Here is a 27061-nt window from a genome sequence, read left to right on the forward strand (position 1 = left end):
TGTAATGCAGAGAATTATGCTATTGAAATGGTCAGCAATTGACTGATACTGAACACACAGTTCTTCTTAGCCATTTATTTAATTTCATTTATTCTTTATTTTCTCAGTGATCATTTCTAGAATTGGTTGACAATGTAATACATTGTATGTTTAATGTATAATAATGTTAAATATGCTTTAAAATAGGTAATTTTTGTTAAGAAAGCCGCTTTCTGAGCACCTTTGCATAGTCATATGGGTGCAAAATCAGTGCACAAGCCAGATAAACAAGGTCTATTTTCAAAAGAGAAGCTCAAATAGAAGTAATGTTGACTCTTTTTTTGGTTTTGGTGAGGAGTCTGGCTGCTCCATTTTGGACAAGCTGTAATTTGTGTAAAATATGTTGACTCACACATGTAGATTGAGTTACAGTAGTCCAAATAAGAGGAAATAAAATAATGTATGGCAGTCTCAAGGTTTCTACTGGATAAAATTTACCTAATCTTGGAGAGTCTCCTGAGCTGCGGCAAATAAGATTGGGAAACTGTGTTAACATGCTTGTTTAAAGCTAAGGTTATTATCAAAGATAACGGCAAGATTTTTACAGTTTCAGGCAATATTTTGGGACAGAGAGCTCAGATGTTTTGAAGTGTAGGCATTAACTGTGTTGGGGCCAATAATTACCTCAGTCTTACCAACATTTAGCTGCAGGTAGTTCTGGGCCATCCAACGTTTGAGGTCAAGGATGCAGTTGTTGAGTGTATTGATTTGATTCAAGTCTTTGTAGTTAATAGAGAGGTACAATTGAGTGTCATCGGCATATGAATGGAAGCTCACATTATGCCTGTGGACGACTTGCCCCAGGGGTAACATAGAGCGAGAACAAGACTGGTCCAAAGACAGACCCCTGCTACCCTGAGGTACACCGCAGGTCATCTGCACAGAGAATGACAGCGAGTTACCAATGGCTACACTAAAAGAAAAAGAAAAAAAAACACTTTAAAACTAAACCAGAGATGCCAACCCATTAAAATAGAATGGTCAACAGTATCAAATGCAGCACTGTAGATCTAACCGAACTAAAAAACTGAAGATTTTCCAGCATCAGCTGCAACCTGCAGGTCATTCATCACTTTAAGAAGTGCAGTCTCTGTACTGTGGTTTGCACTAAACCCAAACTGAAGCATCAAAGAGGCCATTTCTATTTAAAAAAGCAATCAGTTGTTCAGTAACAACTTTTTCTAGAACCTAGAAAAAAAGGGCAGTTTGGAGACTGGTTCGAAATTATATTTTTCAGAGGAGGTTGAACAATTGAATTCTTGAAGTAAGTAGGGACAGAACCAGTCAGTACAGTAGTAATGTGTTGATTAAGGAGAAAATACAGGGACTGACCGATCCATATACTTCTTTTAGAAATCTCACAGGCAGGATGCAGAGAGCACATGGAGGGCTTCATTCATTTGAGTAAATAAAAATGATAAACTTTATCAATACCTGCAATTTTTTTTAATGAGGCATTGTACCGCCTTGCGCATTTGTGTGACAGTGAAAGATAATAATTATCATTCATATATGAAGGAAAACAGGCATGAAAAATAGAATGCAGGATTGATTATTAATGACATTTTAAACAAAGAAACCTACTTAATGTGCTCGGAGGTAAAAAAATAAAATAAAGAAAAGAGAAAATGATGCTGCTGCTTTGACTGATTTGACAGAAAAATGGGTGTTCACAGGGGCCCTTGTGCATAAAATATAATAAATGAAAAAATAGGCAGAAAATAAATAGCATATGGATTGGTTCTCAACTATCCGGTGGCTCCCCACTAAATTGCCTGTGAATTAATGTAATCAAGAAACCCACAGTATGACTTAGTGTGCTGTCACTGAAGCCAACGCATCTTCCAAAGTTTGTAGCAGTGTCAAGTCTTGAGAAATAAGATTTGGAACAAGTTTTGACATTTTGGAAGACAGGCTATGAATTAAAAAAGAATGGAAAAAGAGTAAACAAGTTAAATGATGAACAGATTATCAGTAAATTAAGGGAAAACTTTGTTTGAGAATAGCATTTAGGTTGCCATTGGCGATCATTGTAATGCGGGAGTAAGTGCTAGTTGAAATACTTTCATTGGTGGATTTGGGATGTAACATCAATGTATGACCATTTTTGAGGACATTATATTAGACTCAACCTTATTTCTTGTATCTTTGTTGACAGAAAGAGAGCTTCAATTTTGACACGTTTCTGATTACATAGGAGACTATTTTCAATTGTCTTACCATTTCAGAATACAATCTTACAAGCCATTGCTCAGAAGTACAATAATAATGTAAAACATCTCCATCAATTTTCCACTCTACTTCAGTTTGCTTTACAAAGTCCTCAAGGAGAGTACAGTACAGTACAGTCGGGAGATAAAAAGCTTCTCATTTCTTCCCCTGCTTCTGCCTCACTTCTCCTGCTGCCTTATCAATAGACCGCCCATCCTGTGTGCTTGCGACCTCTAATGGATTTCACATGACAACAGGCCTGGCCCAGACAAGAGCACAGGCCCTCACTAACTTGAAAACCATTAGCCTGCGAGGAGGGGGGAGAGGGTCTCTCGGTGTCCTGTAACTGATGTGTCGTGCACTGAGCCATCTCCCTCGGGTCAGGCACGGATGTATCCACTCTGACAAGCGTCTCGCTCCTTTCTCTGTGTCCCGACGAGCCTATTATCATGAGGTCCTGTGAATGTTGTGCATTCTGGGAAGTGGCACATAAAAGAATGATCAGGCAAAGCTTTCAGACAGAAGTCATTCGCACAGGCAGGCTCTTTGTTGAACAAAATGGAAATGCAGCAACGAGAGGTGCACCTGTTGAGCGTCCTTGTGGAGACACAAGCACTCACACTTGGCATTATGTGCCTTATTATTTATATGGGGTTGTCAGCTAATAATGCATGGGTCTCTCACTGGAGCACTTTCTGCCATCTTTGAAAGTCATGGCAAGAGGCACCCATGGTTTCTGAGACTTCAGGGGTCCTCTCACCAGGGTGATGTCTGAAGAAGTCATTCCCACTTACACTGATATAATGCATCTGTGTTGCTGTGTCTTCTTTATCTCCGGTCACTGATTTACTTCTTCTCTGTCTTGTCCTCTATTCTGCTAAGTGCATCAGCCTATAGGTCACTATTGAGCTGATGATTTTAGGATCTGCGAAAACATAAAAGTATGATTATAACCATTTCTCTCACAGCTCACTTCAATATTTTAGATCAGGCATTCTCTTATAAGCACTGGTAAGCAACCACATCACATACGACAACAGAAACACAAGCTCATAGTATCCTTACTTTGCAAAAATACCATAATGTTTCAGTATTCCCATTGCTCAAAGCTGTTAGCACTGAGATTGGCCTGAAAGGGTTTAGGGCATTGTTCGCTCATCATGTGATAGGTAAATTTTTTTTATGCAAGAGCAAGCCCTTATTAGACGGTGAGTTTTAATGACAACTAATTAGCCAACCTCTTTAGCCTTGGCGTAATGATCAAATGAGCCGTCTTTGGGTACCTGATACAATGATCCACTCACTCTGGATATGATATTTTATTCCTCTGCAATTATGCAGCCCCCACCGCACCACATGTGTTTATTGCCTCAAGCACACATGTCAAATTAAAGAGCAGCTTATGCACCTGATATTCAATTATTGCCTGCTGCACCACCATGCACAATGGGAAAATGTCAAAGCCAGCAATCTACAGTACTTCAAGCCGCAATTGGTACGCTGCGATCACCGAGCACTCATGCATATACACAGACACACGGATAGGAATTTAAATATTGAATATGAATGGGAACATTTTCCAGCTTGTCTGTGCTCAGTGGCTTTTTAGACTTTCCTTTGTCACTGTGAAGGGAATTTGGCATGCGACAGTATTGCTTGCCAGGAGGAAGAGCTCAAAGCTAATGTTTGCTTACAATATGAAAAAAAAAACAATCACAACAAGAAATGATAATTAATTATCATATGCGATTTGAAATAAATGCATCTATTTCACACAGCTGCAACACTTTTAGTCTGCTTTCAGAATATTTTTTCAACAAGCATTAGTGGCAGGTTCACAAATCAACAATAATCTAATTGTCCATATCAGGGAAATAAGATACTGTAGACATTCTTGAAGGACTCTGCTTAAAATGATCTAACAGCCAGGAGTTCTTGATATTTCTGTGTTAAAGTAGCTGAAATGTGTAGGAACACTTCATGTATCTGTATTTGTTGAATTGAGAGCAGAGACACATTTTGAAAAGAATTAATATGACTCCATGTGTTTATAATGAATGTCGTTGTGGTAAAATTGCAGCTATAAAGCCTGCATTTCTATGGATAATTAAATTATTTCAAACCATGAAAGTTTAATTATTCTTAAACTAGTCTTTGAGATAATGTTCAGGTCTTTGTCTTCTCTGCAGTCCCTTGACAAATTTATAGCTGTACAAAATGTGATTCTGCTTATTCTTCTGCAGCAAACCCAGTGTTTACCCCATCTTTTATGAACTGAAATAGCTCCTTTTTAATTGACTTATTCTCTCTCTTCCCATTTATTCAAACACGATGCTGTGGTCATGCTCTAAGTGTTTAATTCTTTCCGTTTCCTTCCTCTGCTGTTCTATTGATGTTAAAATGTGTTGGTCTCCTAATTACACACTTCTTGAAAACAGATTGTCATCTTGGCAGTGTTTCACTTCATACTTTCTGGTTGATTGAATTTTTTGTCTCTGCTTTGTGTGCATCTTGTGTGTCTGAGAATCTACAGTGAAAGATCCAGTCGCGCTGTTAGAAAACAGGAGGGAATGTGAAGGAACCTCTGGAAATGGATAGTCAGTGAGTATACACAATATTTCTGAATAAACTTCATCAAAATCAACCACAGTTTTGCCTATTTTACATTTTCTTACTTTCTATTAAAATACTACATAATGGGAGCACCGTAATTTTAGTTAGCTTCTCAGCTGACATATGCGGAAGCCAATGCAGGATCATGGAGGCTGTTGTATGAATTCAGTTGATTAAAATATTAATTGTGCAAGCTCTGAATTAGTGGGGTGACATTGCTGGAATGATTGACTTAAACGTCCCCTCATGTGTTCATGTCATATGTAATAAATCAGAGACCAACACTGAAAAATGAACTAGGTCCATGTTCAGGTCCTGCCTTGTAAAGTTGTTGATTTACTGTATCAGCCACCACAACTTCCTGTCTATTTACTGTTGGCTACAGTTGAGGGAGGGTGTGGACGAAGAAAACAGCAGAGAGAAGACTTTGATTTGGTGAGAAAATCAAAGTGTGCTTTTCTAAACACCTACAGCACTGAGCCAGTCTGAAATAGATAGCCAGGTTCTGTGACAGTTGCCATTCTGCTGCACTATAATGACATTTACATTGAGGGTCTGAGTGGTTGTATGACAGACCGGCACAGCCCTGTAGTGGGAGATATCACTTAACACAGGAGTACACACCACCGTGACTGGGAGCCCGCTGGCTTCACTGCCTGGTCCCCTGTGGACGGTGTGTTAGCTTACCACCTGCTCTGCTGTATGCTTTGTGACAAATGTTGATAGATGTTACAAGTTTAAAGAGATAATTGATTCTTTAGGCCAGGGAATCCCCATATGTGGGTTCATTTACAAACGGCCTGTTTTTCATTTGCCAATTTGCCATCATTTATTGTAGCCTCTACTGGGTGTGTGTGTGTGTGTGTGTGTGTGTGTGTGTGTGTGTGTGTGTGTGTGTGTGTGTGTGTGTGTGTGTGTATTTCAAAAAATTGTGCAAGGAGTGTGGCCTGTGTCTTCAACCTTAAGGCTTATGAATTATTTTCATATTTAACTATCTCAACTAATCCAAAATGGTGTATGCAAATGACTGAACCCATTGTCATAAGCATTAAAAGAAAGTGTTATGTTATACACAAATATCACATACTCTAGATTAACTACTCTAGATCGACATTTTAGGAAAAGTGTTTCTTCAGTCAGAGTGAAATTGTGAGTTGCTATTAGGGGTGGTACGGTTCATGAAAAAACATCCGAACCGTTCGGTCCGCTTGTCTCTGTTCGGAGCATGTGTGTGCCGCGCACGGTTCGCCGCATGCGCAATGTAGCCTCGTGCCCGTATGTGACCTCAGGCAGTGTGTTTCCCTTTCGCGCGAAAGAAGAGGTGTGGACAAGTTACCAACAAAACGTACAGCGAAAGACCGTGCAAAACATTTCAGACCGTCCTGCCAACCTGTATACATTTTAACATCAATGTACGCTGTTAGGGCTGCTCGATTATGGAAAAAATTATAATCACGATTATTTTGGTCAATACTGAAATCACGATTATTTAACACGATTACTCATTAACATTTGGATATAATGGATAGTGTCCAGGGTATCATCTGTTAGTGTCCTTTATCTCACAGAAAGAGTCTTTGGATCAGAATCTGTTTTACTACTGTGAGTTGGTTCAGCTTTACAGATATCACACATAACGTTACACAGCTAATGAACAGTTCCACAGACATAACACAATGTGCATCTCACATCACATTTTCACCAACTATGACCACTAATACTGTCATTACGAAACATTTTGCCAAAATATCAACAATAATGTCGCCGTCAGTGGGCTTATTTGCTAGCTAACCTTAGGAAAAATCCAGCACATAAACGGTACCTTAGAGTAACGTTACGTGAAACAGGTGATTTAACGTCCCTGCTCATTTACATACAGTTTAACAACTAAACTAAATGCTGAGGGAACATTACTATGTTTTTTCATGTTGTTTTTGAGCAGTATGCCTATGCACCCCCACTAAACTGGAAAAAGTTTTTAACAGTAAGTGAATAAAGCGTGTCGGGGGAATACAACGTCTCTAGACAGTATACTACAGCGGGGGGGCAAAGGCAGAGGGACCGCAGGGTTAGCTAACGTTAGCTGTTCCCAGACAACGGAGTTGGTTTTGCCTTTTTTTGCTCACCAACCGCTGCTGCAATCTTTACTCGCGCTGAGTTTTAAAATTCCAGCGGATGATATGCACACGACTTGCCTCCCTGACTGGCTTCGGGAGGGGCGGATGTGCACGTGTCATTCAGAACACGAGACAAAATAAGAGTGTTCTTACAAAACAGAACATGGCAAAATAATTGCTTTTTCTCGATTATACTATTTTGGTGATCGTTGGGAGCCAAAATCTAAATTCAATTAATTGCACAGCCCTATACGCTGTAACGTTTTTTCACTCTAAAGTCACTGAAAGCTGCTGCTGTTTCAATCCTGTCGGGTCTCTGCAGCGGGCGGGGCTGCTCAGTTCCCCCCGCGACTGGCGCACGCACGCACACGCACACACCCGCACACACCCACACACACACACACACACACACACACACACACACACACACACACACACACACACACACACACACACACACACACACACACACACACACACACACACACACACACACACACACACACACAGATGAGACGTACAGGAGGACCTGACAGCTACACTCATTATTGTAAGTGCAATGATAAGTTAAAGTCCAATAAGTACTTTATCACACTGTATGAATGTGTGTCCCAACCCAGGATAGGAAATTAACTAACAAAGTAAACAGTTTTTATGTTTAACGTATTTTGACTTATTCAAAAGACGGAGCTTTAAGAGTTCCTCTTTTTCTTTTAAAGGAAACAATTTTTGTAAGAGCTACACTGAAGTTGGCAGTTTGATAAATGCAAGTTATTTCAATTGATATTCTGTAATATTTCAATCTTCATGTGCTAAAAAGGCACATAAGTTCCTGTAGATGGCAATACACACTCCTTTTTTTGCCAAATAAATGAAAAGCTTGTTGAAATCATCAATGTCTTCCCTTTTGCTGTATCAAAATCTCACTTAGCTTTCCTCAGAGATGGTCCCAATAATATGTTTAAAGTCAAGTCAAATTCAGTTTGTGCATGATTACATGATATAACAATATAATTATTTAATACTGTATCCTACATTGGGGATAATTAAGCTATATATCATATGAAGTATATTTCTGGAGTGTAAAAGACTAAAAGAAAAATTAACAAGAACCGTACAGATAAAACCGTGATACAAACCGAACCGTGGGTTTTGTGAACCGTACCACCCCTAGTTGCTATCGTTTCATTGAAAACCACAAAGAGATGACTGTGCTGTTTGTTGCATTCTCTTACACTCTGCAAGTCAGTAATTACTCTTTTACAAACATGCCCTGTGTATATAAAAGCTTTAACAGGGAGGAACCATGTGGCCGGCCCAAAGCCCCTCTATAGGGGAGCAGTGTTGCAGTGAGCACCTGTTCAGTAGATGCAGGGAAGGAATGTAGACTGGGGAAGTTTCTTTCAGGGTGCCCCAGTTGCCAGTATAACACAGATGTTGTAGTGTTGCTCCAAAACCACAATTACAACATATGGTAACTGCTCCAGAATTATTTTCTGGCCAGCTCTCTAACCAGGGGCTGATAAAATGGAGAAGTATGCTACCGATGCTCTGCGGAATGAACACCTGCCAAATCTAACTACATGAGATGTCAGTCCTGTGAATGAAGGGCCACCAGGTAAAGCCATTAGGACTTGTGATGGCCACAGCAATCTGAGAGGCCATGGGTAAATTAATCTACAGATGTTTCCCTCAACATTCTTCTTAAAGTTGATTGTTTGTGATCCGTCGTGTGCTTGACCTGCATATCCCCCTGAGCCTGTTGGTACGGTGGGAATTTTTAATACACTGATACACAAGATAACACATTTACCTCTAAAACGGGATTACTTTATCAAAAAGAATTTAACAGAATGCAGTTGGATAGATTTCCTTGTAGTGGGAGGGAAATATGTATATATATTAGGGCTGTCAGCATTAACACGTTAATCGCGTTGCGATTAAGGGCCGAGCATAACGCGTTAATTTTTATTTTTTTTAAATCACATTAATCGCATGCCGCCATTTATTCATTTATTTTCACTTCACTCTGCTTCACGTCGTGCCTAACAGGCTAATATTTTGACCCTTTGCAGCACCTTTACTTATCATCAAGCTGTCATACTTCCTCCTAACACATCCTACTGCTGCTGGCTGCAGGCATGATGGAGAAATGCAGCAGCAACACAATTCTGAATGGCGCTTTTTATTTTCCAAAACTCCCAGACGGTTCATAGACAAGTCGATAGCCATATGCATATTGCGTAAAGCCGAATTAAAATATCACCGAAGCACGTCAAGCTTGAGCTACCACCTACGAGCTAACCATAGTACAGTTAACGTGACTCAGGTTGATGCTAGTGGGCTCAGGCAAAGCACTATTTTGGAGAGTGCTACTTGCCGACCGGTTGTTGAAACCAAAGTGCAAACGCTGTCTCATCAACCGGTGATCACTGGACGTCAGTGAGTAAACAAAATGGGAGTTACTGCACACTGTATTGACTCTGGTAAGTAGGGTTGGGTACAGAAACGTGCTGACCTAAACGGTAGTAACGAGACCAAATAAGAACGAAAATTTCAGTGCCTCATTTCGGTGCCTGACTTTACACTACACCTGACAGCAGGTAACGTTAGCCTACCTTTAGCTAGCAGCTGGATTAAACACCGGTAAAATGCTGACAGCTAACGTTAAACAGTGTAAAGTGTGACTGTATTTCGCTGTAGAGGATTCCAACACCGGGACGTAACCGTCTGCTCTGCAGCGGAGCAACAACACAGATGGTGTGTTCACTTAAAATAGGTAGCCTCGTGGTGCATTCACAGAAATTGTAAAATACCTTTTTCCCATCTGGTGGTTGTTTTTGTCGTTCAACAACAATTTACTGGTGAAATAAGTTATTGTTATAGTTATTACATTATTATTAAATCTTTAATTTTGACCATGGCCTTAACAATAAACAAGTTCCTGACTGTTGTTTAGTACCCTTCTTTTTTTCCTTTTTTCTTCTTTTGTTTACAGTAAATAAATAATAAATTAATACAAATCTTAAAGAAAAGTTCATAAAGTAACTTTCTTTGCATTCATTTGATTCCCAATCAAGATACACTGGTAAGAATTGCTTTCCATTGTTAATAAGTACTTAAAAACTGTTCTGAAATGCAAAATAATAGAATTTTAATCATGTGATAAAATATGCGATTAAAAAAACATTAATCGTTTTATTTATATTTTTATTTTTATATTTTTTTTTTATATATATATATATATATATAGATTAATTTTTTTATAAATTTATTTATATATGATGGACCGCCAAATGTTACAGTCAGTCATGTTTGAGTTTTAATTTTAGATCTTGCAAATTAAATAATTTGCACAGTAATTTAAAATTCTTAATTATACAAACGATTACTGTGGTATAACTTCCACTTCAATTCAATTAAATCCCCACACACAAATGACACTTTGAGAGTATGGACCCTGCAAAGGCAAGGCTCTTGGTCCAGCTATTTAAATTGCAACCTGAGCATCTCCAGGACTTTTCATTTATTAGCTGCTTATTTGTAGTTTTGTCAACAAAGCTGACTGATATGTTAACAAAAAATGAACATGGTGCTGTGTTTCCATTCTATTACATGATTGAGGAAGCTTGTTTAAAAAGATAAGATTTACACAGGGTTTTTTTGTTTTCCTCTTGACCTCTAAGTGAAAATGTTCAGGTGGTAAAAGCAGGGTGAGTTTAAGAGGTTTTTCACCCTCAGCATCTCAATATCTTAAAATGTCTTGTGTCTGCCTTGTAGACCCAACTATTGAAATGCAAGACAATGAGCAGCAAAATGATGAAAAACTATGTGCTGACTGAATATGCTGTATATGTTGCTAAAAAGGAATGTAGTATAACTGGTATTGTTCAGATGCTGCCAAAAGCTGACACGTAAAAAAAAAGTATAAATATTATTGTAGGATTATAAAAACATATTATAAAACATTAAAAATAAAGAATATACAGCATTTCCTCATATATTGCTTGATCTATATAATGGTGCAAATAGATCTGGATGAGATCATACTCACCAGTCAGTTACCTACCAGGAACGCATATCTTCAACAGTGGCTTCAATTTGAAATCATAGACATTTTCTCGCTAGACATGCCAATGTCTATATTCCCCATGCCCTCTCATCGCAAACAAAATGTTGCTTCCCTGTCAAATTGACTCATTTCCTAGTGTTGTTGAGGCACATCTAAAACATAGTTAGGGTTTTGTGAAGCATTCAGCAATATCCAGGAGAAGCATTTTATCTCACTCCAAGGCATGACTTACCAGTCACCCAGATATTCAATCACTGAGCTTTCTTAATTGTAAATGTTCGAATGTGGTTGTTTTGCTCTGGCTATTAGCTTTGCCGAGTGTGTGGAATGTGTTTCTGTTTCAGCACAGTTGAATTCAGCCATTATTCATCCATAGCCCAGAACCAGCCGATGGGGGTGGTTAGAAAATGAGCCCTGTTCTCTGTTTCTCAAGTGAGTGTTTTTAGTCTAGGCTAAACACACATGCACACATGCTTTTATACACACACACACACACACTCACACAAACCTACACACACACACACACAAACCTACACACACACACACACACACACACACACACACACACACACACACACACACACACACACACACACACACACACACACACACACACACACACACACACACAGACTACAAACTACAGAGCCATCCAAGAAACTTGAGGATCAGAACATATTTGAAATCAGACTTATTCTCTTCTGAGTTTTTGGCTCCACCATCTGGTCTTCACCGACAGTCTCAGTGAAACACTTGTACTAGTCATAAAAACAGCTTGTACATTACATGCAACTCAAGCAAATGACATTCTGAATATACAATTCTACACTTTAGACTTTTGTCCTAGATTAAAGAAAATAAATAGTAACTAATTGGGCTTTCATTTGAATGATTAATATGACTAAAATCTGGCCTTGTGACACCAAAAAAGGGTCCTTCTTTTGAGATCTTAGATGTAATAACCTGAATGACTATTGAAGAAAATGCCATGAAAGTGTTAATTGCTAAATGCAACTTCGAAGCCAAATCAGGAATTATTCTAGAATATTGTTTAGACATCTAATGAGTCTGGCATAAATAAGAGAGTGAGGTTTGTTTCTAATTTGCAATGAGGAGAAGAAAAGGAGCAGAGCTGTGGCTTTGCATGGTTGTCTTCAGAAGACTAAGTTTATTGATTGGTGGAAATGAGATTGGTGAGAGAGGTTTTTTGCTCCATAGGGGGTAGACTGGTAAAGGAAGGAGGGTGTCTCACTTAAAAAGATCTCATGTTATGGCAGGCTTTATTAAGACTCTTCATTTGCTTTTGAAGGCAGGCGGGGGGGGGGGGTATCAGTCCTGGCAGGTTACAAACCTGGGTGTCTCCATTGCTTATTCTCCTACTGACATCCTTTGAAAACAAATTCATGGCTTTGTGTGTGCGTGTGCATGTTTGATTTACAGGTAGGTGTCTATGTGTGTTTTTATTTATAAAACTGCCTCCTGTAGAGTCAATTTTACTAATCAACGCTGCAGCTGTATCTGTTGAAGGCCAACAAGCTATATAAAGACATCAATCCATTTTATCCAGAATTTGAACCTGTGATCTTGCTGTGAGGAGACCACGCTAACAACTCAGTCATCAAACCAACCTTTTGATTTTAACTGTTTTCGGAAAACATTCAAAGTATTATTCTCTGTAAATGAACCATTGATATTTTCTAAATTTCACTTGAAAATCACATTTATACAATTCATTTAATGTTTGGATTTATATTTCACATATGGCCACCTGTTAAGTACTCAATTACATTTTTCACCCTGCTTCAAGTGAAAAGGGAATTCTTTTTTAGGATTTACCTAACTTGCACCTACCTGTTTAAAATAGTCAGCAAATAATGTTACTCTGATTTTGATTTCAGTGTAAAGTGTGTTACAATATCCTGTAATCATTTGAGTACATTGAATAGAGGTGGACTGCACAGGGATCTGTGCATTAGGCTTGTCTGACAAGTGGGTTGATCTCCCTCCATAATGATGGTATGGTGACTGAAAGTCAGGCTTGTTTTTTGGGGGTTTTTTTGTGATCAACTTTTTGTATTGGCACCTTCAGACATACAAAACGAATTCTACAACATGTGACAGGTAATAGCAGATGGTGAGGCTTGTTTGGTTTGAGGAGAGCATTCAAGCACTTCTTCCACAACATATTCTTCCTCTCCCCACACCATGCTGCTGTTACTGCTGCTGAGAACTGGCAGAGTGCGTTGCCTTCCATTAGAGCAGCATTGGGGAACTAACCATGCAGAAAGCAGCAGGCTTAAGGAAAACTTGTTTCTCTTTTAAATGGATAGGCAGTAAACGCTCTCCCTAGTGATTGCTTCCTCCTGACAAAAAAGATATTTGATGCTTATATCAACTGACTAGGCTCAGATGAAGCCCTTAATGGCTGGGTCTCTGCCATAAACAGAGTTGAGTTTGTTCTTTTGGCAAAGATAAATACATGTGCAGACATTTGTTACATAGAAAATAACAGTTCAACTGCCCTCAACCCCTTCAAAACTAATTGATTTTCATATGCAATGACCTATTTGATTTATCTCATTTTAAATTGTATGTGCCGACACCATCGCAAAACAGTAAAAAATTGTGGCCTCATCCTATAACTTCCTATTTGTGACTGGCACTTTTAGAAAGGCTTCACAGGATGGCCATTTCTTTCAGGATATGTAGGGAAGCAGGACACTTGTTTTTATCTTAAGTATGCAACTTATGAATGGTCAGACTGATCTCATAAAGTGGCGTATGTATGACACGGCAATTCAAATGCCATTTTGGCGTGTTATCAACACGCATAATCGTATTTTAGCGTGTTTATCAAAGCAATTCGACCGCCATTGACCTACATTACGAGTGAATTTTCTTTCCCATAGAGCATAACGTTAGCTACGATAGCTGACATTAGCTAACTTTACAGATTGTTTTACAGAGCTCTATAAAGTCAGTTAAGTTAGCTATTTATTTTCTTTTTTTACACACCGTGGTATCGACTTTGGTATTGAGTATCGTGTCCGGTAACACTTTATATAATAAATGGTAAATGGATAGTTAATTAAACTTAAATTAAAGTTATTTTACTGTAAACTAAAAACAAAATGATAATTAATAAGGTTACCTAATTATTAGTTATGTTTTAATTTATGTTATTTTAAAAGTTTATTGTAGTATTGTACTAAGCTAAAAGTATATTTCATATATTATATTAACTTTTTGTTAAGGATTAAGAAATTGTTTGTGAACCGGCAGTAAACATGTCTATTGTACAGTTGCATCTGTTGAAAATAATACCTTGTTAATGGTTAATAAAGACTTGGTAAAGCATCTATAAACATTATTTAGACAGATCACCAAAAAAAGCTCTAATGGGGCCAAATTAATGTAACGTGATGCATTATAAACTCTTTATTAATCATTAACTTAAATATTATTATTATTATTATTATTATTATTATTATTATTATTATTATAATAAGGATTAGTTCCAACTTTATAATAGCCATTCAAATAATGTTTAGGTTTATAGACAGTTTACAAAACAGTTATTGACCACTGACAAAGTATTACCTATCTATCTGAAGTTATAAACTTGTATGACACTAAGCTAATGATAAAAAAACATTACTAATAATGAGTAAACATTATAAATCATCATTTCATTGTCTTTTAACAGTAATATACCTATTAACTAAAGATTAATTAACTATCAATTTACTATTTATTAGTGATGTTATTATAAATTGTTACCTTGTGTCCTTTTGGTGGTATCGGTACCGACTACTAGATTGTTGGTATTGTGACAGCCCTATAGGTATACATCTTGAGGTAGGCATTTGGAGTTTTAACAAATGCGCAAATTCCAAACGTCAAATTGAACAGGGGATGCCAAAGTCAACAGCCTTCAAATTCCAAATTTTCATTAATATCATGTTAGAATCTTGAATCACTAGAAATGTGTTTGAGCATGCTTTTCTAATTAATCGGAGGAGATGTTTCTGTAATGGCATCTATTGTGCCATCTATTGTATTTTTAACATAAAAGTAATTGGCAATTTGTTAAGTAAAGCAACTAATCTATTATTTCCCCTATTAAATGCACAGTTAAAAGGCTATTTTGTCTAATTACATGTACACTGAAACAAGAGGATTATAATCAGTGCTAAGCTTTGTTGTTGATCTCCCTGATAGTAATGCCACGCCTTTGTAGGATACGATGCTTTAACTTCGATGCAAATCAAGAGATGATTATGACAATGTCTCTAACCCTTTTTACTACCCTTGTTTATGGTAATACAACAGAGAGACACTTATTTAGAATAGTGCCATAGTCATGTAAAAAATTGAAGTTTATTTCCCTTAAAACATTTAAAATGCACATTATCCCAGGAGATTCTTTCCCAAATGAGTAAATAAATACCATTGTAAAGCAGTACAACCCTGCCCCCGATTTGAGGCAAATTCCCTATTAGGAGTATAAATCTGCAAGGCTTTGTGGGTAATTAGCGAACATGCTCGGGAATGTTAGCAGGGCTTGGCAGGTGCGTTTGATCAGTGGCAAGAGGCAAAATCACTGTTGACAGAGAGAGATGGCAGGAGGATGGAGATAGGAGGGAAAGTGGGTGGGGGAGAGAGAAGTGTGAGAGCTGGGGGGCAGGTTTTACTAAACCACACTTTTTTTTTTATTTCACCCAAGAAACACTATACAAATACAAGGCTGTGCCTTTATATACGATTATTTACTGTACAACTGACAGACATTAAGTTTATAAATTACTTATTGGGAAATGAAGCTTTTTGTAGTGTGATGTCTGGTTTGAATGTGAAAGACCACAAATAAGCCAAATATGTTGTAGTGATCAACTAATGAGATGATGATGAAGCCCCATCTCATTTACAAGTATAGGGCTTGGGTAAAATGGGTCTGACCTAAAATCAACTGGGCTTTAGAACATAAAGCTGTAGTCTTTTTTTCATAATGAGAACTTCTTGAAAGGCCTGTGAAAGCTACTAAAATACCCACAGTTAAATATTAATGATCACCTCATCATTTGATTTTGTCCTGACCCAAGATTATAGTTTTATCAAATTGCAAAGGTGATGTGTATCAGATTAATACAATGCAAATAAAATGCACTTTAATGACTAATCCTAAATACATCTTATGCTTCTGAATTATTAATATTATTGTGTGTGGGTTATGAGGACTAATTAGAGGAGAGACACTAAAGCTAATTTGCAGATGCCAGAAGCATAGTTTATATATAAGAGCTAATATTTGAAAGTCAAATTTAAGTTGAAAAGGCCTGTAATAACCGTTAATTAACTCTGGTTTTGTTTTTTCTTTTGACAAACTTGAATTGAGTACAATATTCACAGGGCTAGTGCTTTACAATTCTGACCACAAAGATATATTTCAAAGCTTTTAATTATTCGTTTGATGTGGGTATTCTCTGTAGATTATATATTATTTTAAGATCCCTTTGTTCAAAAATTCATTTTTATTATCGCTGCATGAAATGCATGGCAATTCCCCACATAACTAACCATTGGTGCAATTTACATCTTCGATCGAGTTCATATTCCTGATAATTTATACAGACTATGCACCTCCCCTGTGATCGCTTGCAGGGTTTGACTCTTCCCTTGCATTTACAGAATCAGCTTGATACTGATGAAAATAGAAAGTGAAACTTTAATGAACAGGACATTTAATGAACAGGACTTGACTGTCACAATAATAAAGACTTTAAAACAACACCAAGGCCAGTTCAACAAGCACGCCGACAGCAGCAACAGTGTAGTGACATCAAACCAATTAAGACTGACGATAAATATTAACAGGAGTGGGTATTAACAGAACATGACCGGGAAAGCAGAGCTGTAAGCCTGTAAACAAGTGCTGGATTGCTGATCATTAAACTGTGTCACACAGTGCTGCACAGCATTGGAGAGACTTTCTTCAGAGCTTAATGAAGCAGAGTATTATCTTGTAGACAGAATAGAAACTGGTCCATACTCTGGGTAGCATACAGTTGAGGCCAAAATTATTAGCCCCCCAAGAATTATGGAACATTTTCCTAAAAATCTTCCCAATGTGTGCAGCATTGATAAAACTTCATATAATCAAACATTCACCATTGCTATTTAGTAGCTTTTGGTACATTTTGTAATATAAAATACATTTTTAGGCTTGCTTTATATCAAATATAGTGAAAAATGGGGTGGTCAAAAACATTTGCCCCAATGGTGGGGTGGTCAATAATATTAACCCCCATGTGAATTTTTGCTTTCAAAGCACACTTAATTAACCAATGAGCTTTCAATCCACACATCTGCAGTCAAGTGGCTTCCTAACAACACTTGAGCATTCAATCAGCATAAAAGGACTCCAAGGAACAGAGCACTTGAACCCATTATTGAGAGGTACTACTTTTACTCACCATGCCAAAGACTAAGGAAATCAGTCGAGTTCAGAAAGAAGGTAGTGGAGGCTCATGATAAGGGGAAAGGCTATACTGCCATTTCCAAGCGTTTCACAGTGTCTAGAACCGCTGTACGTTGCATCATTGCCAAGTACAAGAAGACAAATTCTGTAAGAAACAAACCTGGGCGTGGTCATGGGCGCGAGATTTCAAGAACTCTGGAGAGGAAAATAGTCAGAGATGTCAGCAAGAAGCCCCGGACATCTGCCAAGATGATTGTTGCTGACCTGGCCTCTTCTGGAGTTGATGTTGCAAGGAACACAGTTGTGAGGCCTCTTCATCGTGGTGGGCTTCAGGGCCGTCGTCCCAGAAGAACCCCTTTACTCAAAGAGCGGCACATCACAGCCAGACTGAGGTTTGCCCGTGAACATTTGAAAGGTAAAGATGAGTTTTGGAAGTCTGTGCTTTGGTCTGATGAGACTAAACTTGAATTGTTTGGGCACATAGATGTTACTTATGTTAGGCGAAGAAAGGGAGAGGCCTTCAACCCCAAGAACACAGTTAAAACATGGTGGTGGGAGCATCATGCTGTGGGGCTGTTTTGCAGCCTCAGGCACAGGGAGCCTTGTTCGGGTGCATGGCATCATGAAAAAAGAAAATGATGTTGAAATTTTGAGGGATAATATGCAGAAATCTGCTCGTAGTCTAGCCTTAGGTCGTCGCTGGGTCTTCCAACAAGACAATGACCCAAAGCATACATCGAAATTGGTCCAACAGTTCCTGAAGGATACCAAAACCCAAGGTCCTGGAGTGGCCCACACAGAGCCCAGACCTCAATCCTATTGAGAATCTGTGGCGGGTGCTCAAAGTCAATGTCCATGCTCGGAAACGCAATTTGGACCATCTGGAACAATTTGCAATGGAAGAATGGACCAAAATCCCTCAGGAGTCCTGTGCCAACCTACTAAAGAACTACTCTAAGAGGTTGTTGTCAGTTGTGGCTCAGAAAGGGTACAGTGGTACACTATTGACTATTAATGGCCAGGGGGCTAATAATTGTGGACGTCTCATTTTTGCCCTCTCTTGTTTCAACTCAGTGTATTAATAAAACATCCCGATCAAACTTATTATAATACTTGTTGTTAATGGTAATTTCCATGGAGAAATCAAGAGTTTTGTCTAATTTCATAAGGGGGGGGGGGCTAATAATTTTGGCCTCAACTGTACACCTATTAAGTCACAATTTATAATAGCAGGTAAGCATTAGGTAGTCTAGATACATTATTTTGGATTTTCACACTATGAAGAAACTATTAATATTTGCATTAATATCCACAAGAAAATAAAATCAAAAGGTGAAATGGTTGCATAAGCACATGTCCTAGAAAACAAATTATTATGATTAAATTAAAACATCACAATAATATCTCAGTGTATATTAAGCTTACAAAAGCAGCACTTTCTTCATAAACTGTGTACATGCATGCACAGACATACACCTAAAAAAATCATGATTCATGAAATCATGATTTCAATCTCTACTTCAATCAAGTACACCAAAACTCCTAAACGTGAATGTAGTGACAAAAATACACTAAAAACACCAATTATAGAAATCACTCTTTTACAAACTCTGTGTAAAGGTTGAAAAATGTAAGCATTTTCCAGAGAAGGCAGGCCTAACAAAATACTTTATCAAGTTGCATTATGGGAGATAGGATCCAGTGTGAAATTGAAGCATAGAAAATAAGAGTAAGAGTTTTGTCTTTGCTGGATCAATTTTGATTTTTTTACTCTAACAGAGTGAAAAAGAGAAAAGTAAAAGAAAATCTGGTGAGGAGAAAATTCTTACTTCCAAATTGCATGTGCCTATCCAAATCTCTATAATATAAAACATACTATGTTTATATAATATACAGTGAATGTGCTGACACCAAATAATGTGTCCATCAACAATGTAGGTTCACAATCACACTCTACTGTCTAGAAGTTAAGAATTAAAAGTATTTCTTGCTGTTCTGTCCAGTAGGTTTGTCTGATTCACTCGGTTACAAATAATTAACACATAGCATTTAAGGAAAGCCCATGTCATACCTCATCACAGGTACTGTACAGTAGTGTGGTTTCCATTATTTTGATTTGGCTTCAAAGAACAGTTGACTGCCTATATAAACAGATAAGAGTCACAATAAGAATATGCCTGCAATTCAACAAAAGTTAAGCCCACTTCCTTCAACTATACAAAGGCTGAAAATGGGAAACTTTGAGTACTGGTGAATGTCACAGTTGCTAATAAATAGGCAGGATTAACGCATACCTTTTAATATTCGCGCTGCTTAATGGGCTGACAGTGTTGAATTATCTATAGGTCTCAGTGATTCAAAAAGGACCATCAAAACCAAACTTGAGAGCAGTGTCTTGTAATTGAATAATACATTACATGTGGCAATTATTTCTGTTAGAAGCAGACTGAGAAATCAATAACCAAGGGATCAAATCAAGGACTGTGAAGCTCTTGTTTCTATTCCCCTTGTGACCAATTACATCACCACAGTTTAAACACCTGCAGTGTCACAGCTCACTGTGACACTTTCTTGCACACTCTCGCGCTCTCTCTGTCTCTCACACACACACACACACACACACACACACACAACACACACACACACACACCACAATTTGTGTTAGCGTGCTGCTGAAGACTGAAAAACGAAAGGTGCTTACATTTAAAAGAAAGGTTCTTATATTTAGATCTCATTTAAATGTGTAGAGATAGACTAACAACCGATTTTAAAATTCTTACATGTTGAAATTTCATCTAGAGGATTATTGCACTATTGTGTGCTAAATGAGTGGCACATCAAGACATAATTGTAAATATGGAATGATGGGAGAGTAATGCATCTTTGTTGAGATAATATGCACTCATTTCACAGCCTGACCTGGAGTTATAAATTATGCACTAGTTTTTTGCTCCAGGCAGTATCCTCCCATGACATATGCGGTGCTGATTAAGAGAGAGTGAAATAGGCCTGTTTTAATGAACATCTCCCATTTCACAAAGGCATAGATCCAGTATAGCACACAGGTGACAATGAACCTCTGAACACCTCATTGTGTCTGTTGGTATTGGTGAATACAATTTGCTTTTATCTGAAATATTCACAGTTCCTAAAAAGGCTGATATCAGGTCTCATTAAATGTTGATGCTCTGGGCGAGTAAAGAGAATACTGGCTACATCAAAGGCCTTGTTATGTCCAGTGAATACTAACTAATTCTGAGCTTCTCTTCAGGAGCATCTTAAGCCTGTAAGACCAGCAGTGTCTAGTTCACTGCTGGGACCCTGCCTGGTCCTTACAGTTCCAACAGGAGACTATATCACAAGAAAAATGAGGGCAAAAACGTAGATTGAGTGAAGATGATATCTTGCTGTAATTATCTGCTCTAGCATGTGCAGCCTTGTGTTTCATCTGCCCTTTGTGATGCTCGGTGCACTGACATGCTTCCTCTCATCTGAGAATGGATCATCAAAACTGAAACAGTCAATACTGCACAACACGCATGGGCTCATCGAAGCAATAATAGCCTGGAGTCAAAGGATACGTGTTCCATGGTTGATTGATTATTGGTCCCATTTGTATTATTTTGTTTGTTTGTTAAAAAGAGAGAGAGAGAGAGAAAAAAAAAAAAAAAAAAGAGAGAGAGAGAGAGAGAGAGAGAGAGAGAGAGCGTGCGTGCGTCAAGTCATTTGTTTTCAACTGTGATACCTTTACTATTACTTATTTCTTTGAAGAACCATTACTTCAAAAATTGTCTTTAATTATCAATAGGGTTGGGTACCGAAACTCGGTGCCAATAGGGAACCGGTGCCGACGTAAACGGTAGTAACGAGACCGAATAAGAACGAAAATTTCGGTGCCTCATTTCGGTGCTTGACTTTACACTACACCTGACAGCATGTAACGTTAGCCTACCTTTAGCTAGCAGCTGGATTAAACACCGGTAAAATGTTGACAGCTAACGTTAAACAGTGTAAAGTGTGACTGTATTTCACTGTGGAGGACTTCAACAGCGGGATGTAACAGTCTGCACTGCAGCGCAGCAGCAGCTGCCGTTGTCGCAATTCATAGATATACAGTATGTTTATATGGTCGGAATGAAACAACACAGACGGTGCGTTCACTTGCAGCTGCAGTTGTCGGAATTAAACAACACAGACGGTGCGTTCACTTGCAGCTGCCGTTGTCGGAATTAAACAACACAGACGGTGCATTCACTTAAAACAGGTAGCCTCGTGGTGCATTCACAGTAATTGTAAAATACCCTTTTCCCATCTTGGGTTCAACAGCAATTTACTGGTGAAATAACTTATTGTTATAGTTATTACATTATTATTAAATCTTTAATTTTGACCATGTCCTTAGCAATAAACAAGTCACTGACTGTTGTTTACTACCCTTATTTTTTTTCTTATTTTTTTTTTTACTTTATTGAAAAGTACCGATTCAGGCACCGTTTAGGCACCGGAACCGTTTTAAAAGTATCGATTTAGCACCGGAACCGAAAAAAAACCAAACGATACCCAACCCTAATTATCAATTAAGGCAGTGAACTTTGCCCAAGGCGCAACAATAAACATAACACAAAAGAGGACATACCATGCAACCAGCAAAAACACCAAAGATATTAATGGCCGAATAGCACTCATTACAGAAAGTTGGTGTTCACAGTCAACAGTAAGGGTGTGACCGAAATTAAGTGACAATCTCAAATTAAAAAAATGGAATTAGCCTACGTCACGTCCGGTCGGCTTGCCATGTGAGAAAAAAAAAAAACACACGTGCAGCCCATAGACAGGTGCAGCCTGCTCGAGGTAGTCCATTTCCTGATTGATTCTACCACCACTCCAGTTGAGGCGCTAATGAGCTAAATTACTACACACACAGTAGCAGAAGAAGACCAGCTACACACAACGGAGCAGATACCATTGACATATATATTAATGGACCAATAGACCCCGTTGCTCTGGACGGAGACCAGTGAAGGCTATTAGAATCACTTTTCCGGTGATCTCTTCCTTTACTGCGCAGCCTCCAACTGACAGAGACAACGTAAATGTGATGTGAGCAACGTGTCTGAAAGTTGTAAGTCTTGCTGTGCCAAGAGAAATCTCAATCATTTCCAATCTTACAGAGACGGAGAGTGTAGGTATATGTAAGGAGATAACGTAAGCACAGGCTAATTACTGATCACTAACATGCTAGTTAACATTAGCAATTAAACCTAAACAGCTAATGTAAGTCGAAACTGCCTGCGAGCTTCTCCTGTACTATACGGTAATTCCTCTACTGTGCGACAGTAAGTCACTTAGTTATGACACAATCGTTAGCGTATTTTTACAAAAACGTCTGCTACGGAGCCATAACGTGAGGTACAAGGTAATGGAGCCTTTTATACATTGTCGTGTTTCTTTAGAAATAAACAATGGACAAATGGAGTCTTTAAACGCTTCAGATGTAAAGTTATTCGCAGTCAAGTGACGTAAAAAAAAAATGGCGGTCAGTGGAATGCTAACAAGAAGTGATACCTTTGTAGCAACAAAATGGCGCCATCGGAGGTTCGCGTTCAGAAGCGAAGCTTACCCCCTTGGCATATACCGATTGTCGGTACACGATCCGTTCTGCCTGCACGATCCGTTCTGCACATGCGCTGTTGTACGAGGATTCACGACACTGCACGATCTGTTCCATGCTTCCGGTCGACAGCCAAGCTAATGTTAGTTACGCTTCCGGTCGACAGCCAAGCTAACGTTAGTTTAGCTAACAGCTAATTCGGCTAACCGCTAGCTGAGACAGCATGTAATAACTTTAAAAGACCCTCAAAATAAAACTTGAAAATAAACGTTAACATATATAACAGCTGTTACGTCAGTTCTACTTTACTTGTGCTCATTTAAAATACAATCACTCAATATTTGTCTTTATTGTTATTACTGTAAAGTCTTAATGTAGCTGTAGCCTGCTTCTCCCATTAAGGTTGACTTAACGTTATTTTAGACTGAATCTAGCTGTCAGCTAGCGGTTAGCCGAATTAGCTGTTAGCTAAACTAACGTTAGCTTCCCAGTGGAGGCTAGCCATAGGCTAGTGTGGAACAGATCGTGCAGGTCGTATCCTCGGTAAAACAGTATTATCTTGCGCATGTGCAGAACGGATCGTGCAGGCAGAACGGATCGTGTACCGACACCGATCACACTCAGCTTGAGCGAAGCGCTGCCGGCACGAATGAGGTAAAAAAACAGAAGTGAGTCGGTTCATTCTCCCGGTTCAGTGACACAACTCGGGTTAATTAACCGGCTCTTCAGTCAGTTCGTCAACACACGTGTTGAAGTGCTGCAAGTCAGTCAACCTCCTCTAATTTAGCTATAGCCAGTCAAAAGATACAGTAGAATTTTATGCAATATAATATATGACTTTTGTTTGCAATGTACCACACTACATTGTCAAACATTTATTAACAACATAATGTAACAATAACTTATATCTATAACCTGCCATCTAGTTTCTCTTTTGTAACTGCAGTCTTCTTCACAGAAGATGACAGACAAGTTCACAACAAAACAAACAAAAAAACAATCAGCCATGTCCATAGTCTTCTCTGAACAATTAAGTGTCTTAAACTATTTCATACACCACACAGATTAACTGCCATGTAGTCGTGCTGCCAGTGGAAGAATATGGTACACGCACATTGCAGAGCTTACAAACTGTGGCTTTTTTTTCCAACAACGCGTACGTTGTCAACATAACTCACTGGAAATCCAAAATACTTCCACACCGGCGACTTCAGTGAAAGAGGAGGGGTAGTTAGCTAAATTAGAGGAGGTTGACTGACTCGCAGCACTTCAACACGTGTGTTGACGAACTGACCGAAGTTATTTAACCCGAGTCGTGTTTTCTTCTGCTACTGTGTGCGTAGTAATCTAGCTCATTAGCGACTCCACTGGAGTGGTGATAGAATCAATCAGGAAATATACTACCTCGAGCAGGCTACACGTGTGTTTTTTTCTGGGGGGTTTTCCGCTTGGCAAGCCGACCGGACGTGACATGGGGGCGTGGCAGCATCGACGTTTCCACTTTTTAATTCGAGATTGTGACTTCATTTTGGTCGATTTCTTGACACTCTTAATGTTGGGCACTCATAAACCTTGGCAAAGAGAAACACTGCATTCTTGAAGTAAAATTCATGGGCAGAACTGCAGATCCACCTTACTCTGGTGTGGAGAGGGAGAGTGCAGTGCTGGAGCAAGTTTTACAGAAGGTTAAAACATCCACAGGCTAGGTGAATGAAGACCTACAACCAAAGGACTTAACATCAAAAGAACCTGTGTTTTCAGCTATTCTCTGTGGTGGGCTTGCTTTGCATATTTCATGGCAGTGGAGTTCATATCTATGCCCACTTTTCTATTGACATGTGAAAAGCATTTTCGGTCTTTTAATTAAAATGTCTTTTCTCGCTAAATGTAATTGGTTGTTTGGATTTGGAGTTCAATTTCAATTGTGTGTTGTTGTTTTTTTTACTGTGGCAGAGAGCCATGCAAACAAGTGAATACCTTCACCCCTGTGCAGTTCTTCCCCTAAAGTGAAGAGCAAGAATAAGAACACGTTTGTTTTTCTCCACATAAAAGCCTCCAGATGACCTATGGTTCCAGCCAGACCTTTAAAGAAATGGAGGACAATCAAAAGGACAAATGTGACGGGCCTCCGGTGTGAGGTACAAGATGAATGTGAAATAGCGCGTCGGTCCTGTGATGTCTTTGACCTGATAGTTCAAAGCTGCTCCTGGTCTCTGGACCCCCGTTCAGTATGTGAGCACCTCAGACAAAGGCTTTGTTCATAATAAAGTAAATCCACCACATTGTTCCTTTGAGCTGAACACAGCCATTTCAACAAGGAGGACACTTTCCAGACCTGAGAAAAGCATCACTATGCCTACACACACACACCACACATAGACATAATTTAAAAATCTTTAAGAAATTCTCATTTTCATCGATTTTAGACTACGTGCCTGATGTTCCATTCCAAAGTTACACAATTCAACCCTTCCAATCTCTTTTTTCTGACACACAAACTTATTTTTCTTTATAGGTTTTTCTTAATGATTATTTATAGCAATATTCTTATTATGAAATCCATACTGAGCCATTTTAGTCAAGCACACTTTGGTACACAGGTGACCTTTTCATTATACATACTATATACACTGTGCTCAACAAGTGTAGCCTTGTAACGTGGTGCATAATGCACCTCTGTTTCGCAGGGACAGGTTATGTGGTGGCAAGGCACAAGGCAGTGTGCTGTGGAGTTACAGGACGCCAAGCCCACCCCCCCACCCCCTCCACCACCCCTGCCTTGGTATCAGGAGGCATGGGGAGGTGCTCCAGCCTGCAGTCATAGTTAACCATGGCAAAGCAGCGAAGACTGGCTGCTATGGTGCCTCCATTCCTCTTGAGACACAAGGGTGAGCAGGGCTTTGAAGTTAAAAGTGTGGCTGGGAGACAACATGCGCAGCGTGTGAGCATCTATCTGTGGTGTGTGCTGTGTGATATAAGGGCAAAGGTGACCATCAGGCTACAGTATACAGCTACATAATAGGAAGTAGAGCTGGGTATCGTTCAAACATTTTTATTACCGGTACCAATACTGTGACTTCGATACCGGTTCCTAAACAATACTTTTTAATCGATACCAATTTTATGAAACAAAAAGAAATTACAACATTACGGCACAAATCTTTTTATTTATTTTTCAGCTTCTACTACGTGAGCCCTGCCTCTGTGCGTAACGTAGAGTTTTTCCTGCGTGTCTTTACCACGTGTAATGTTAGACAGCCAATCACAAACATTATTAGATCTTGGTAGAAACATGCTGCATGCTTATTGGCTCACAGACGCTGATGAGATTTACTAGTTAGGTATTGAAATTGGGTATTGATGACGAGGCATTTTTGATACTTGATACTTTAGAGGCAATTTGGTCTGTGCCTAAAACGTATTGAATTCAGTACCCAGCCGTACTGCTAAGGCTGGTTTACATTAAGGCTGAGCAATTTTATCGATTCTGCGATATAAATCAATATTTTTTTCCCCAAGAAAGTATCGATTTTTAAGCCCCGAGTATCGATACATAAGTCCCATTCAAATCCCCCGTGTATACCCATTGACATATGTGTATACCCCCGTTGGCGTTGCAGGAAGAGCGATTTGGTCAGCCAGCCGCTAGTGTCGCTGTAGAGCAACCAACGTCAAGTGGCCCGCCTCCAAAGCTTTTAGTCTGGCCCGCAGAATAATCATGAATTCACAAAATGTAAAGAGGAAAAAATGTGTTCTGTTATTTATCATTTCAAGCATTTAGAGCAAAACCCAGTCCCCTGTATTTACATCTCTATTCACATGCTGGGATTCTGTACAGCGATGCCCGAGCTCCACACACACAGCTGAGCCGAGATGTGTGTGCGTTAAAGGTTAAAACACGCAGCAACTGACTGGGAACG

At 38.9% G+C, this 27061-nt stretch overlaps 1 long non-coding RNA gene across 1 annotated transcript in view; it reads right to left on the bottom strand.

Annotated features, from left to right (window-relative positions):
* Window positions 1-2216: 2216 nt before the first annotated feature.
* The window catches only part of LOC120555393, a 40345-nt gene continuing 15500 nt past the window's right edge, over window positions 2217-27061 (bottom strand). Inside the window, exons 2-3 of the long non-coding RNA XR_005638704.1 lie at window positions 3045-3175; window positions 2217-2725 (exon numbers count right to left, since the gene is read on the bottom strand). This is a non-coding gene — a long non-coding RNA (uncharacterized LOC120555393). The remainder of the gene's footprint in view (window positions 2726-3044; window positions 3176-27061) is intronic.

Source organism: Perca fluviatilis, chromosome 3, assembly GCF_010015445.1.
Source record: "Perca fluviatilis chromosome 3, GENO_Pfluv_1.0, whole genome shotgun sequence".
Classification (NCBI taxonomy): Eukaryota; Metazoa; Chordata; class Actinopteri; order Perciformes; family Percidae; genus Perca; species Perca fluviatilis.